The sequence below is a fragment of the Hemiscyllium ocellatum genome, unplaced genomic scaffold (genome assembly GCF_020745735.1).
Source record: "Hemiscyllium ocellatum isolate sHemOce1 unplaced genomic scaffold, sHemOce1.pat.X.cur. scaffold_261_pat_ctg1, whole genome shotgun sequence".
NCBI lineage: Eukaryota > Metazoa > Chordata > Chondrichthyes > Orectolobiformes > Hemiscylliidae > Hemiscyllium > Hemiscyllium ocellatum.
Genome location: NW_026868149.1, coordinates 331,158 through 346,207, shown reverse-complemented (window position 1 = coordinate 346,207; position 15,050 = coordinate 331,158). Strand labels below are relative to the sequence as shown.

The following is a 15,050-nucleotide window of genomic DNA, read 5'->3' as shown; positions in this document are numbered from 1 at the left end:
GTGGACAAAAGATGGGTAATTATACCCCAGACAGCTTCTTCTCTATAGTGGGAATGATGCTTTGATCTATTATCAAGGAAGAAATAGCAGGGACTTGATAGAAATTGTCCCATTGGACAGATACAGCATGGGTTCATGAAGGGCAGGTCATGCTTGAAAAATCTTTTGGAATTCTATGAAGACATTTCAAGCAAGTTGGACAATGTGGACCCAGTGGATGCAGTGTACCTGGATTTCCAAAAGGCCTTCAAAAAGGTGCTGTGCAAGAGGCTGTTGCATAATATAAAGGTATATGGCATTAGGGGTATAGTATTAGCATGGATAGAAGATTGGTTGACTAACAGGAAGCAAAGTGTGGGGATAAATGCATATTATCCTGGCTGGCAATCAGTGACTAGTTGTGTGCCTCAGGGATCAGTGTTGGGACTGCGATTATTTAGAATTGATACAGATGATTTGGAGTTGGGGACCACATTTAGGGTGTTAAAGTTTGCTTATGACACGATGATGAGTAGCAGGACAAAGTGTGAGCAGGACTGTGGAACTTTGCAGAGGAACATAGATACATTGAGTGAGTGGGCAATGGTCGGTCATATGGAATATAATGTTCATAAATGTAATGTCATACTGTTTGGTTGGAGTAACATTAAAAAGAGATTATTAATTGAATTTTAAAAAGTTGCATTTTTGCTAAGCAGAGGCACCTGAGTATCCTACTGCATGAGGTTGGTCACCAGGTATAACAATCAATTCTGAAGGCAAATGCAATTTTGTCCTTCTATGCTGAAGGGATTGTGCTTAAAAGCAGATGTTATGTTCCAGCTGTATTGGGTGCTGGTGAGGCCACACCTGGAGTACTCCATGTAGTTGTTATCTCCTTAGTTGAGAAAGGATGTACTGGCACGAGAGGGGGTGCAGAGGAGATTAACTAGGTTGATTCCAGAGTTGAGGGGGTTGGCTTAACAGAGACGGAGTAGATTGGGATTATATTCATTGGAATTCAGAAGAATGGAAACATATAAAATAATGAATGAAATGGATAAAATAGAAGTAGAGAGGATGTTTCCACTGGCAGGTGAATCTAGGACAAGATGGCATCAGCTCAAGATTAGAGGCAGCACATTTAGGACTGAATTGAGAAGGAACTTCTTAACCTCAATGGAATTCATTGCCCAGGGAAGTAGTTGATGTTTGTTCAGTAAATGTTTTTAAACCTAAGGTAGCTTTTTTTCAAAACAGAAATAATTAATTAAAGAATACGGTGAAAACATGGGTAAATGGTTCTGTGTCCACGAAGTGATCAGCCATGATCTTATTGAATGGCAGAGCAAGCTCAAAGGGCAGGATGGCCTTCTCCTGTTCCTAGTTCTTATGTTATACATTCCTCCCTCACTCGTGACTTGGAGGTGCTGGTTTTGGATTAGGATGGACAAAATTAAAATTCACAGAACACCAGGTTATAGTCCAACAGGTTTATTTGGAAGCACTAGCGCTGCTGCTGCTTCATCAAGTGGTTGTGTGTTTTTAACTTTGTCCCTCACTCTTGTAACTTATGAACAGCAACAAAAGCCAGGAAGCAGTGCGCATGCTCCAGCCAACAATAGTCCCAGGATGATTGATGTCAGCGGTGGACCAATGGAAGGACAGGGGCGGGACTGGAGGACCTAGCGAGGTGGTTGGCCTTTCGACCAATCAGAGTGAATGGGAGGCGGGACCTGATTATACCACGTGATCATCCTCGCGGACAGCGCGGCTGTGCGGGCGGAGAGCTGTCGGTAAGGAAAGAAATAAACAGCAGGAAACGGGAGGGAAATGGTGTTGGTCTGAGCTGAGAGGTTTTGCGAACATTTGGTGCACATCGGAAATGACAAATTTGAAATTTACAGTCTCGTTTTTGCAGTGAACCGGAAAATGCCTCATTTCGCGATTGACTCGAGTCAGTGCCGCCATCTTTATTCGGGGCAACGATTCACTGGACACGTGCAGCCGCCATCTTTGTAGGGGGCAAAGTTCAGAGGGGAGTATGTGCAGCTCTCCCTGATAGAGAGTCATGGGGCAGGATTTACACAGAGCTCATTCACACCCAGGGAAATGGATTTTTGTTTTTCTGTGGAATTGTTCCGTCATTCATTTAAATGATTTGGATATGAATAGAGGCGGTACAGTTAGTAAGTTTGCAGGTGACACCAAAATTGTTGGTATTGTGGTCAGTGATAAAGGTTGTCTCAGAATACAATGGGATATTGATCAGATGGGCCAATGGGCTGGGGAGTGGCAGATAGGGTTTAATTTAGATAAATGTGAGGTGCTGCATTTTAGAAAAGCAAATCCGAGCAGGACTCACACTGAATTGTAAGGTCTTGGAGAGTCTTGCTGAACAAAGAGACCTTGGAATGCAGGTTCACAGTTCCTTGAAAGTAGAGTCACAGGTCGATAGGACAGTGAAGAAGACATTTGGTATGCTTCCCTTTGTTGGTCAGAGCGTTGAGTACAGGAGCTGGACAGGACATTGGTTAGGCCACTTTTGGAATATTGTGTGCAATTCTGGTCTCCCTATTATCAGAAGGAGGCACTGAAACTTGAAAGGTTTGAGAATTGATTTTCAAGGATGTTGCCAGGGTTGGAGGATTTGAGTTGCAGGGAGAGGCATAATAGGGACTGGGGCCATTTTCCCTGGAGTGTCATAGGCTGAGGTGTAATTTTGAAGAGATTTATATAATCGTGAGGGGCATGGATAGCGTAAATAGACAAGGTGTTTACCCTGGGGTGGTGGAGCCCAGAACTAGAGGATATAGGTTAAGGGTGAGAGGGGAAAATTCAACAGGGACCTAAAGGGCAACAAAAATTGTAACATTTCAAAGGCAGTTGAATAGGAAGGGTTCAGAGGGATGTCGGCCAAGTGCTGGCAAATGGGAATAGATTAGGTTCGAATATTTGGTTGGCATAGATGGGTTGTACTGAAGAGTCTGTTTCGGTGCTAGACATCTCTGACTGTGGGATCATAAAACTGCTCCGATTCGCCTCTGAGCACCTTGTTGTCCACTTGTTCACTATCTAGCTTCCTCAGTCTCTGAGTGTATTTTTGCTCTGTTTAGTATTTTACTGTTATGTTCACAGACCTTTCAGTAAATGAATTGTCCACTGCTGCCCGGCTCCTGACCATATTACAGAGGAGGTAGTACTGGATGTGTTGAATCATATCGAGGTGGATAAATCCCTGGGACCTGTTAAGGTGTATCCCAGACATTTGTGGAAAGTTAGGAAAGTGATGGCAGTGCCCCTCCCTGAGATATTTATATTGTCATTGTTGACAGGTGAGGTGCTGGAAGGCATGTGCCATTATTTAAAAAGGTGGTAAGGAAAGGCCAGGGAACAAGAAAACAGTGAGCCTGAAGTCAGTGGCAGGCAAGTTGTTGGAATGGATTCTGAGGGACAGGATTTACATGTATTTGGAAAGACGAGGAATGGTTAGGGATAGATAGCATGGCTTTGTGTGTGGGAAATTCTCTCTCTAACTTGATTGAGATTTTTTTTTGAAGATGTGACAAAGATGATTGATGAAGGCAGATTGTGAATGTTGTCTATATGGACACTGAACGATGTTCCACAAAGCAGACTGGTTAGCAAGGTTAGATAACATGAAATGTTGAGAGAACTAGCCATTTGGATACAAAACTGGCTTGAAGGTAGGAGGCAGAGAGTGGTGCAGAGGGTTGATTTGTGGACTGGAGGGCTGTGAGCAGCAGCGTGTTGCAGGAATGGATATTGGGTCCTCAAATAATTTACTTGGATGTGAATATGAGATATGGTCAGTAGGTTTACAGAAGACACCAAAATTGGAGGTGTATTGGACAATGAAGCAGGTTAGTTCAGAATACAACAGTATCTTGACCAGATGGGCCATTGGGGCGAGGAATGGCAGACTGGGTTCAATTTAGACAAATGTAAGCTGTTGGATTTTGGAAAGGCAAATCAGGGCAGGACTTATACACTTAATGGTAAAGTCCTTGGGAATGTTGCTGAACATAGAGACCATGGAGAGCAGGTTCATTGTTTCTTGAAAGTACAGTCATAGATAGGCAGACTAGTGAAGGTGGGGTTTGGTATGCTTATATTTATTGGTCAATGCATTGTGTACAGAAGCTGGGATGTCAAATTGTGGCTGGACAGGACATTGATTAAGCCATTTCAGGAATTATGTTTTAAGTTCGAAATCCCCTGTTCTGGGAAGGATGTTGTGAATCTTGAAAGATTTCAGACAAGATTTACAAAGACTTTCCTAGGATTGGAGGATTTGGGCTACAGGGAGAGGCTGAATAGGCCAGGGTTAATTTCCCTGGTGAGTCAAAGACTGAGAGGTGACTTCATGGGGATTTAAAAAATCATGAGGGGCATGGATACGGTGAACAGCCAGGGTCTTTTCCCCCCAGTTAGGTGGGTTCAAAACAATCGCATGGGCTTAAGTTGAGAGGGCAAAGATTTAAAACGGATCTAAGGGGCAAAGTTTTCAAGCTGTGTGTGGTGTGTGTGTGGAATGAGCTGCCAGATGAAGTAGTGGAGGCTGATACAATTACAACATTTGAAAGGCATCCGATTGGGTACATGGATAGGAAGGGTTTCAAGTGATACAGACCAATCGCTGGCAAATGGGGCTCCAGTTGTTGAGGATTCCTGGTTGGCATGGACAAATTGGACCAAAGGTCTGTTGCTGTGCTGTACATCTCTATGACACTAATAAATGAAAATAAGATGTGTTCCTCTTTTGTGGAGAGCTAGCAGAAGCACAGATAATTGTTCTTGGAGCTGAGAAGGTTAAGCAGTGATTTTGATCAGCTGCAAATTTGTTTCTAAGATATTTAATTTTCAGAGAGAGGGGAATTGTTAACAATGTCACAATTTTAGTAACTATTTTCAGGTAATTGGCAAATAATAAGTGAATATGTGAACATTATGTTCTTCAGTATGTTCTGAGCATCTGGAATAGTCTGAACGGCAGCTGGACACAGACTCAGCAATTATTCATAAACAGATTTGGAATTTTACTTTTTAAGGGAAGATTTGGGGTGCTATGGGCAAATGGGAAGGGAATTGGGACAGATTTGCAGCATCTCCAGAGGGAGAGAGTACAGCCCCAATGGGCTGAATAGCCCCCAGCCCCTGTGCTCTGTGATACTGTCCCATTCACTGTGAATGATGAAGCTCATCCCAGAGCAGAGAGAGGGAGGAGCCCACCAATCATCCGGGGCCCATTGTGAGGTGAGTGATGTCAGCGCAGGCCAATAGGGGGCAGAGGGCAGTACTGGAGGACCAGGTCGTACGAGTTTGTCCTCCAACCAATCGGAGTGAATGAGGCATCCTCAAGGTTGGAACTAAAGAAAGGCACATATCGCAGAGATTTGAGAAACTGGAGGACGTGAGATAGGGAGCGTTCTGTGGCTAGTGAGGAATTATATAAATAAGGAAGAGTTGTGAGGATAGTTTAGGTGACATTTTTCAGGCGAGTTGAGGATGGAGGAATTTAGGGATCGTGAGGATTAGAGTCATAATGTTATACAGCAAGGAAACAGGCCCTGTGGTCCAACCAGTCCATGCCGACCATAATTCCAAACTGAACTAATTGTACCTGCCTCCGCTTGGTCCACATCCATCCAAATATTTCCTATTTATGTACTTATCTGAATGTCTTTTCAATATTGTAATTGTATTCACAGCTACCACTTCCTCTGGAAGTTCATTCCACACGTGTATCTTTTTTATTAAAACCTTCATGTATTTTCTCAAATCTTTCTCATTTCTTCTCAAAATGAATGCACCCGAGTTTTGAATCCCCCTCTCCCCCGGCTATTCACCCTGTCTACACTCTTTCTAATTTTATAAACCTCTAATAAGCTCACGCCTCAACCTCGTGCATGCCAGTGAAAAAATTCCCAGCCTATCCAGCCTCTCCTTAGAACACAATCCATCCATTCATGGCAACATGCTGGTAAATCTCTTCTGATCCTGCTCCAATTTAATAATCTCCTTCCTATAACAGCACAACCAGAGCTGGACAGAGTATTCCAGAAGAGGCCTCCCCAACGACCTGTATATCCTCAACATAACGTCCCAACTCCTGTACTCCAAGGTCTGAACAATAAAGGTAAGTGTGCTTAGCACCTTATTAACCACCCTGTCTACATGTAACACAAACTTCAAAGACGTGAAGCCCTCGATCTCTTTGTTCCCATATCACTACTCAAGGCCCTACTTTTATTGAGAGTAAGTCCTGCCCTCGTCTGTTTTGTCAGGATGCTATATTTTGCATTTATTCCAATCCAAAAAAATTGAGTATAAAGGCAGTAGGAGTATAATTAAGAGGGAGATCAGGAGGCAAAAAAGGGACGTGAGATAGCTTTGGCGAATAGGTTTAAGAATAATCTGAAGGGCTTCTATAAATACATGAAGAAAAAAAAGGCTATCAAGGGTGAAAATAGAGACCCTCCAAGATCAGCAAGACAGCCATTGTGTGGAGCTGCAGGCGATGGGCGAGATAGGAAACCAGTGTTTTGCATCAGTGTTTACTGTGAAGAAGTACATGGGAGATATAGAATGTGGGGAAATAAATGGTGACATCCTGAAAAATGTCCATATTACAGAGGAGGAGGAGATGCTGGATGAGTGGCTAAGGAACTGGTGCAGGGGAAAAGGATTCACATTTTTTTGGATCATTGTGATCTCCTCTGGAGTAGAGTTGACCTGCATAAGAAGGATGGATTGTACCTGAATTGGAAGGTGTTAACATCCAGACAGGGAGATATTAGTGATACTCGGGAGGCATTAAACCAGTGAGGGAGTGGGTGTAAACCCAATAAGATAGTGAGGAAAGAGTATGTCTGAGACTGGTACAGGTCAGAAGTCAAATAGTCAAGGCAGGCAAGGGCAAGGCACAGAATGAAGTCGGACTGAGCAGTTGCACTGCATTTACCTCAATAGAAGAGGCCTGACAGGGAAGGCAGATGAGCTCAGGGTATGGTTTTGAACATGGCACTGGGATATTATAGCAACTACAGAGGTATCACTCAGGGATGGATAGGACTGGCAGCTTAATGTTCCAGGGTATAGATGCTATACGAAGAATTGAAAGGGGGACAAGAGAGGAGGGGGAGTAGCATTTTTGATTCAGGATAGCATTATGTTTTTGCTGAGGGAAGATATTGCTGGGAGTATGCCCATTGAAGTTATTTCGTTGGAACTGGGAAATAAGAAAGGGATGACCACCTTATTGGGGTATTCTGCATGGATTTTGTCTAGGTTCTCTGGTTTCCTCCCACAGTCCAAAGATGTGCAGGATAGGTTGGATTATCCAGGCTGAATTGTCCACAGGGATGTGCAGGTTGGGTGGCCCTGGGAAATGCAATGTTACTGGGGGAGGTGAGGAGGCTCTCAGGGTCAGTATCAATGTGATGGGCTGAATGACCTGCTTCCACACTGTTGGGATTCTCTGATAACTCTACTAGTTTTAAAATAGTTACAGAAAATAATAGACCAGATCTACATGTTAAGGTTCTGAATTGGACAAAGGCTGATTTTGATGGCACGAGGCAAGAACTTTCACCTGGCCCCTCCAGCCTGCTCTGCCATTCAATAAAATCAGGGCTGACCTTTTCATGGCCTCAGCTCCACTTTCCTGCTCTCTCACCATAACTCTTAATTCCTTTCCTGTTCACAAATCTACATTTTGCCTGAAAGGCATTCAAGTTGATAACATCAAATGCTGCACTCGGCAGGGAATTCCACAGATTCACAACCCTTTAGCTGAAGAAGCTCCTCCTGATCTCAGTCCTAAATCTACTCCCCCTTATTTTGAGGCTCTGGAGTTGGACCCATCCCCAGTGGAAATAGCCTCCCTGCTTCTGTCTCATCTCCTCCCCTCATAATTTTATTTGTTTCCTATCCAACGTCCCATTCTTCTAAATTACAATGAGTATAGAACATGTTTTCTCAATCTCTCCACATACACCAACCCTCTCAACTCCCAACTCAAACTAGTGACCCTCCTCTGTACTCCCTCGAGTGCCAGTACATCCTTGCTAATGTAAGGGGATCAAACCTGTACACAGTACTCCAGGTGTGGCCTCCCCAGCCCCCTGTACAGCTGCAGCATAACCATCCCTCTAGCAATGAAGGACAATATTCCCTTCACTGCCTTAATTACCTGCTGTACCTGCAAACCAGCTTCCTGTGATTCATGCACAAGGACACCCAGCTCCCTCTGCACAGCAGCCTGCTGCATGTTTATCATTTCATCATCCAGTTTGTTGTTAGTCCGACCAAAATGGATGACCGTCCATTTCCAACATTGTCCTCCATCTGCCAGATCTTTACCAACTCACTTAACCTCTCTGTATCCCTGTGCAGACTGACAGTGGCCTCTGCAGACATTGCTTTACTCATCTTTGTATCAAATGTGAACTCTGACACCGTACACTTGGTCCTCAACTCCAAAACATTTGTGTAAATTGCAAACAGTTGTAGTGCCAACACTAATTCAAACACCCCTTTATCCCCATTATTTATTATGTTGGTGAACCGATCCTGTATCAATGATAATTACCCATAATGTTGTGCATCTTTACCTTATACAGCAGCCTTTTGTGTGGCAACTTATCGAATACCTTCTGGAAATCCAGGTACACCACATCCACCGGTTCCCCCTTGTCCAAAGCACTCGTCGTATCCTGAAATAATTCCAGTCAATCCATTAAACGTGACCTGCCTTTCATGAATCCATGCTGTGTCTGCGAAATGAGACAATTTCTACCCAGATACCTCACCACTACTTCCTTGAGAGATTCAAGCATTTTCTCGAGTACAGAAGTTAAGCTAACGGGTCCTTTTTTGAAGAATAGTAGTAGCAATTTGCAGCTTCCAGTCTGTCAAAACCATCCCAGAACCCAACAAATTTTAGTGATCTATCACGAGTTTATTTGTTATTTGCCCCCCCCCCCTCCCACCCCATCTCCTTTAGTCCCTCGAATGCATTCCATCAGGACCAGGAGACCCATCTACCTTGAGGCTGTTGTCTTTCCCAACATTGCCTCTTTACTGGGAGTGATTGTTTCTCTGTCCTCATCTGCTATTGCCTCCACAGGCCTGTGACAATGAGAGTATATAGACAGTATGTTCCTGTTAAGGCCAAGGCTGGGAGGTGTAGAGAATGCTGCCTCTCAAAAAATTGAGGGTCTGGACAAGAAAATGAAGGAGGCATAAGGCAGGTACAGAGAGCTGTGTTTGTGTGAATCCCTAGAGGAGTATAGGGGCAGTAGGATTATACTCGAGGTAAACCAGGAGGAGCAAAAAGGGGACATGACTTAGCTTTAGGAAATGGGTTTAAGGAGAATCCCAAGTGATTGTACAAACACACTCAGGACAAACGAGTAACCAGGCAGAGAATAGGTACCCGCAAACATCCAGGCTGTCTGTGGAACCGCAGGAGGTGGGAGAGATTCTATATGAGCGGAGAGGTTTTACAAACACAATGTGCACATCAGAAAACACACATTTTGAAACATCCCAGTCTCGTGTTTTCCAAAAACGGGGGAATTGCCTCAGTGTGGCTGCAGGCATGGGTGCGTGCCGCCATCTTTATTCGGGACAAGAGTTCACTGGACACGTGCGGAGCCGCCAGCTTTGTAGGGGACAAGGTGTAGCCAGGCACATGTGCAGCCTTTCTCTGGTACAGAGTCATTGGGCAGGATTTACACAGAGCACATTCTAACTCAGAGAAATGGATGTTTATTTCTGGATTTGTTTCATCATTCATTTAAATGATTTGGTATCGTAAATGAGTTTGCAGGTCATACAAAATTGGAGGTATTGTGGACAGTGAAGAAGGTTACCTCAGATTACAATGAGACATTGATCAGTTGGGGTATAATTTAGATAAATGTGAGGTGCTGCAGTTTGGAAAAGCAAATCGGGGCAGGACTTATACACTGAATGGCCAGGCCCTGGAGACCTCTGCGGAACAAAGAGACCTTGGACTGCAGGTTCATAGTCCTTGCAAATCAAGTTGCAGGCAGGATGATGAAGAAGGTGTTTAGTATATTTTCCTTTATTGTTTCGAGCATTGAGTACAGGATGTGTGAGGTCATGTTGCTGTACAGGGCATTCGGTCGGCCACTTTTGGAATATTGTGTGCAGTTCTGACCTGCCTCCTATCAGAAGGGTGCTGTGAAACTTGAAAGGTTTCAAAGAAGACTTCCAAGGATGTTGTTAGGGTTGGAGGATTTGCGCTACAGGGTGAGGCACAAAAGGCTGGGTCTGTTTTCCCTGGACTGTCATAGACTGAGCGGTGATGTTATGGATGTTTATACAATCATGAGGGTCATGAATAGAATAAATGAACAAGGTGTTTTCCCTGGAGTGGTGGTATCCATAAGTAAATGGCATTGCTTTATGGTGAACGGATAAAGTTTCAAAGGGGACTAAAGGGCAACTCTTTGATGCAGTGGATGGAATGATCTGCCAGAGGAAGTGGTGGAGGCTTGTACAATTAAAACATGTTAAATGTATCTAAATAGACACATGATATGATTAGAAAGCGTTTACAGGGATATGGGCCAAGTGCTGGCAAATGGGAATAGATTAGGTTTGGATACCTTGTTGGCATGGATGAGATAGACTGAAGGGTCTGTGTCAATGCTATACATCTCTATGACTGTGGGATCATAACAGCTTATACTGCTCTGCTTCATCTCTGGGCTCCCTCATGACCACTTTGTCAATATCTAGCTTCCTCAGTCTCGAACAATGGGTGTATTTTTGGTCTGTTCAGTATTTTACTATTACTTTTACAGACATTTTTGGAAGTTAATTTTTCACTGCTGCCCAGCCCCTGACCATATGCTGCTTATTATTTTTTTCTGGAAAATCATTGACTGTCAAGAATTCTTTTTTCCAATAAGCAAGTGTATTTTCCTTCCATTTCTGACTATCAAATTCTGCACCATTTCCATTCTCTGTAATCCGTTTTGCATTCCCTGAAACATCAACTGTGTTTCTACTTCCACAGATCCCAGTGATTAATGCCAAAGCCCTGTTGCCTGGGGAGAGGGTGATGTTTGACTTTCTTGTACAGCTGCAGTCTGTGTGGTGAAGGTGCTCCCACAATGTGGTTGGGTAAGAAACGTTACATTGTTGTGGTTCTGCTCCCTGAGCTGGAAGTTTTTGCTGCAAACGTTTCGTTCCCTGGCTAGGGAACGTCATCAGTGCTGTTGGAGCCTCGTGTGAAGCGCTGCTTTGATGTTTCTTCCGGTATTTATATTGGTTTGTTCTTGCCGCTTCCGGGTGTCAGTTTCTGAAACTGACACCCGGAAGCGGCAAGAACAAACCAATATAAATACCGGAAGAAACATCAAAGCAGCGCTTCACACGAGGCTCCAACAGCACTGATGACGTTCCCTAGCCAGGGAACGAAACGTTTGCAGCAAAAACTTCCAGCTCGGCGAGCAGAACCACAACAACGGATACCCGAGCTACAAATCTTCAATCAGATTTTAAGAAACATTACAGAGTATTCATTACAGCAATAGTGATTATTTCAAGGTAATGTCCAAATCAAGAACAGTTTGTAGTTTTGTCATCATGCTTATAATTTCACAAAAATATTATTGGGAACTATAGACATAAGGCCAGAGAAGGATGATATTAGGTCAGGTGACCAAAAGCATTGCCAAATAAGCAGGTTTTGAGGAATGTCTTAAAGGAGGAAAGCAGAGCTGTGAGGTTTTGGCTGTGAATTTCAGACCTTGTTGCTTTGGCAACTGTAAAAGCAGCCACACAGGTGAGGTAATGAATTAACAGATCATTGGGAGTCTCGAACAGAATGGGTTGTCGAGGTCTCAAAGGGTGTGAGATACAGTGAGCTAGGGATGGTCACAGCCAGGAATTACATCAAGGGTGAGAATTTTAAATTGAGGGATGTGGGCCGGATGCTGGCAGGTGAGACTAGATCAGGTTGGGATATCTTCGAGTAAAAAATGAGGTCTGCAGATGCTGGAGATCACAGCTGAAAATGTGTTGCTGGTCAAAGCACAGCAGGCCAGGCAGCATCTCAGGAATAGAGAATTCGACGTTTCGAGCATAAGCCCTTCATCAGCCCTTCTTGATGAAGGGCTTATGCTCGAAACGTCGAATTCTCTATTCCTGAGATGCTGCCTGGCCTGCTGTGCTTTGACCAGCAACACATTTTCAGGTTGGGATATCTGTTCGGCATGGACAGGTTGGATTGAAGGGTCTATTTCCATCCTGTACATCTCCGTGGCTCTATGTTGTTGATTATGAAGGGGAGCCTTTTGATGGATCAACAAGTTTTGGTACAAAGGAGTACTTGGGTAGCAGAGATTTAGTTTTTCTTGAGATTACAGGGAGGTTGAATGTAGGAAGTTGGCCAGGAGTGTGTTTGGATAATGAAGTCTGGAGGTAACACAAGGTGGATGAGAGTATATGAGCTGATACAAGGTTAGAATCAGCTAGAAATAGTGGTGTTGGAGTGGGACTGGGCTGTCCCCTCACCTCACCTCTGGGATTCAGCTGGTTGTCAGGTTGTGAATCAGGGCGGTGACACAATCGGGAGCTGAGTGGCCCTGGTGGAGCCTAAAATGAGTGTCACTCAGCTGGCTGTTGCTGAGAAGCTGCTGCTTGGTAGCCCTGTTGATGGCATCTTCCATCATTTTACTGCTGATCGAGTGTGGACTGATAGAAGGAAATTGGCTGGGTTGGATTGCCCTGTGATGTTGTGTTGAACGTCCCTGGGCAATATTCCACAATGTCAGTAGATGCCAGTGCTGGAGCGGTACTTGGCTTGGTGGGTGGCAAGTTCTGGAGCACAAGCCATCTGTACTATTTCCAGAATATTGGCAGGGCCCGTAGCCTTTACACTACTTATCCACTTCTTGATGTTATTCAAACTGAATCGAACTGGCTTAAAGCTCACATCTGTGATGTTGGAAACCACTGGAGAAGGCTGAGATGGATCATCCCACTTTGCACATCTGGATACGGATTGCTGCAAATGCTGTTGTCTTATCTGGTGCATGGATGTGTGAGGCCCCTCCATCAGTAAGGGTGGGGATACCTGTGATGCTTCCTCCAGTGAGTTGTTTAATTGTCCCTCACTGTTCACAACTGGGTGTGGCAGAACTGCAGAGCTCTGATCTGATCCATTGGATGTAGGATAACTTAGCTCTGTTGCTTGCTGCTGATGCTGTTTGATATGCAGATAGTCCTGCTTGGTAGCTTCACCAGGTTGGCCCTTCATTTTTAGGTATGGCTGGTGCTGCTGTGGGCATGCCCTCCTTTCCTGTCAATTGTGATGGGTGAGTGTGGGATTTACAAACCCATGAGATTACAGATTGTGCTGGAGTACAGTTCTGCTGCTGTTGATGTCCCACAGTGCCTCCGAGATACCCAGTTTGAGTTCCTACATCTCTTCAAAGTCTGTCCCATTTAGAACAGTGATAGTGTCACTCAACACAATGGAGGTTTTTCTCAACTTTAAGCCAAGACTTGTGTCTCCAAAAGGAATGTGTGATGGTCGCTCTTACTGATACTGTCATGGACAGATGTATCTGCCGCTGGTCAATTCATAACAATGAGATCAAGTATGTTTTTCCCTCTTGTTGGTTCCCTCACCACTCGCTGCAGACTCAGTTGAGCAGCTATGTCCTTCAGGACCTGACCAGCTCAGTCAGTAATTCTGTTGCAGAGCTAGTCTCGATTGTGGAAATTGAAATCCTGTACCCAGAGTACGTTTGACACCATTTTACTTCCTCAGTGCTTCTTCTAATGGTGTTCAACATGAAGGAGAAGTGATTCATCAGCCAAGGGAGGATGGTACGTGGTAATCAGCAGGAGCCATGAGATTTCCTGGTGTCCGGAGTCAATGCTGAGTACTCCGAGGGCAAATCCTCCCTGTCTGTGCCACCATCTCTGCCTGGTCTGTCCGGCTGGTGGGACCGGACATATCCAGAGATTTCAGGAGAAAGTGAAGACTGCAGATGCTGGAGATCAGAGTCGAGAGTGTGGTGCTGGAAAAGCACAGCAGGTCAGGGTGATGAAGAGCTTAGGCTCGAAACGTCGATTCTCCTTCTGCTTGGATGCTGCCTGACCTGTTGTGCTTTCCATCACAACACTCTCAATATCCTGGGATGGTGATGGTGATATCTGGTCATTGTCTGTAAGGGTTGATTTCATGAGTATGATTATGTCAGGCTGTTCCTTGATTGGTCTGTGAGACAGCTCTGCACATTTTGGCACCGAACTCCAGATGTTAGTCTGGAGGACATTGCACCATCGAGAGGGCTGATTCTGTGGTTGTATTTTCTGGTGCCCTGTTAGATACCGAGTGGTCCATCTAGTTTCATTCCTTTGTTGAGACTTTGCAGTGATTAATACAGTGAGTAGCTGGCTGGGCCACTGTCGGGTTGGCAGGATTTTTTTCGCCATTGACAATGGTTCCATGGAGATCAGGAGATTCCTAATTCCGATTATTTTTTTCTTGAATTCAGATTCCACCATCTGCCAAGTTGGGATTCGAACTAGGACTTCAATCGTTTGTTTTAATATTTTGGATAAAAGTTAAATACATTCGGTTTGTTCACTCACTTTAAATATCACTTACCCAGGTTTTGTTTCTTTGTGAAACACTGTCCATCATCCTGTCTCCTCCATCCTTCCCTCCAACAACAAGAGTTTGGAGCACATGGAGTTTCTCTGTCACTAAGACTGAGATGATCTGATCTGCAGCCCCTCACCCGCCCCTCACCCTAATCTCATTAAACCATAGACTTTCCAACTCTTTTTTTTTCCTCCTTATCCTCATCAGTCCCCCGCACCGATTCACAGATATTGTTCCTTGTTCAGTCTTTTCTGATTATGTCCTTCTCTCCCAAAATCCTGCTCCATTTCCACTCTCCCTTTCCTTTTTGAATTCCTTGCATTTGGTGTCCTTGGTCCCTTCTGTATCTCACGTACACACAGCCAGGAGGTGACATTGTGCAAAAGCACCA

The 15,050-nt window shown here is 44.4% G+C and overlaps 1 long non-coding RNA gene across 1 annotated transcript; it reads left to right on the top strand.

Annotated features, from left to right (window-relative positions):
- The first annotated feature begins 1,716 nt into the window (after positions 1-1,716).
- On the top strand, positions 1,717-11,118 carry LOC132812215 (uncharacterized). Its single transcript, XR_009643528.1, has 3 exons — positions 1,717-1,775; positions 6,035-6,139; positions 11,054-11,118. It is a non-coding gene; the product is annotated as an uncharacterized LOC132812215 (long non-coding RNA).
- The last annotated feature ends 3,932 nt before the right edge of the window (positions 11,119-15,050 follow it).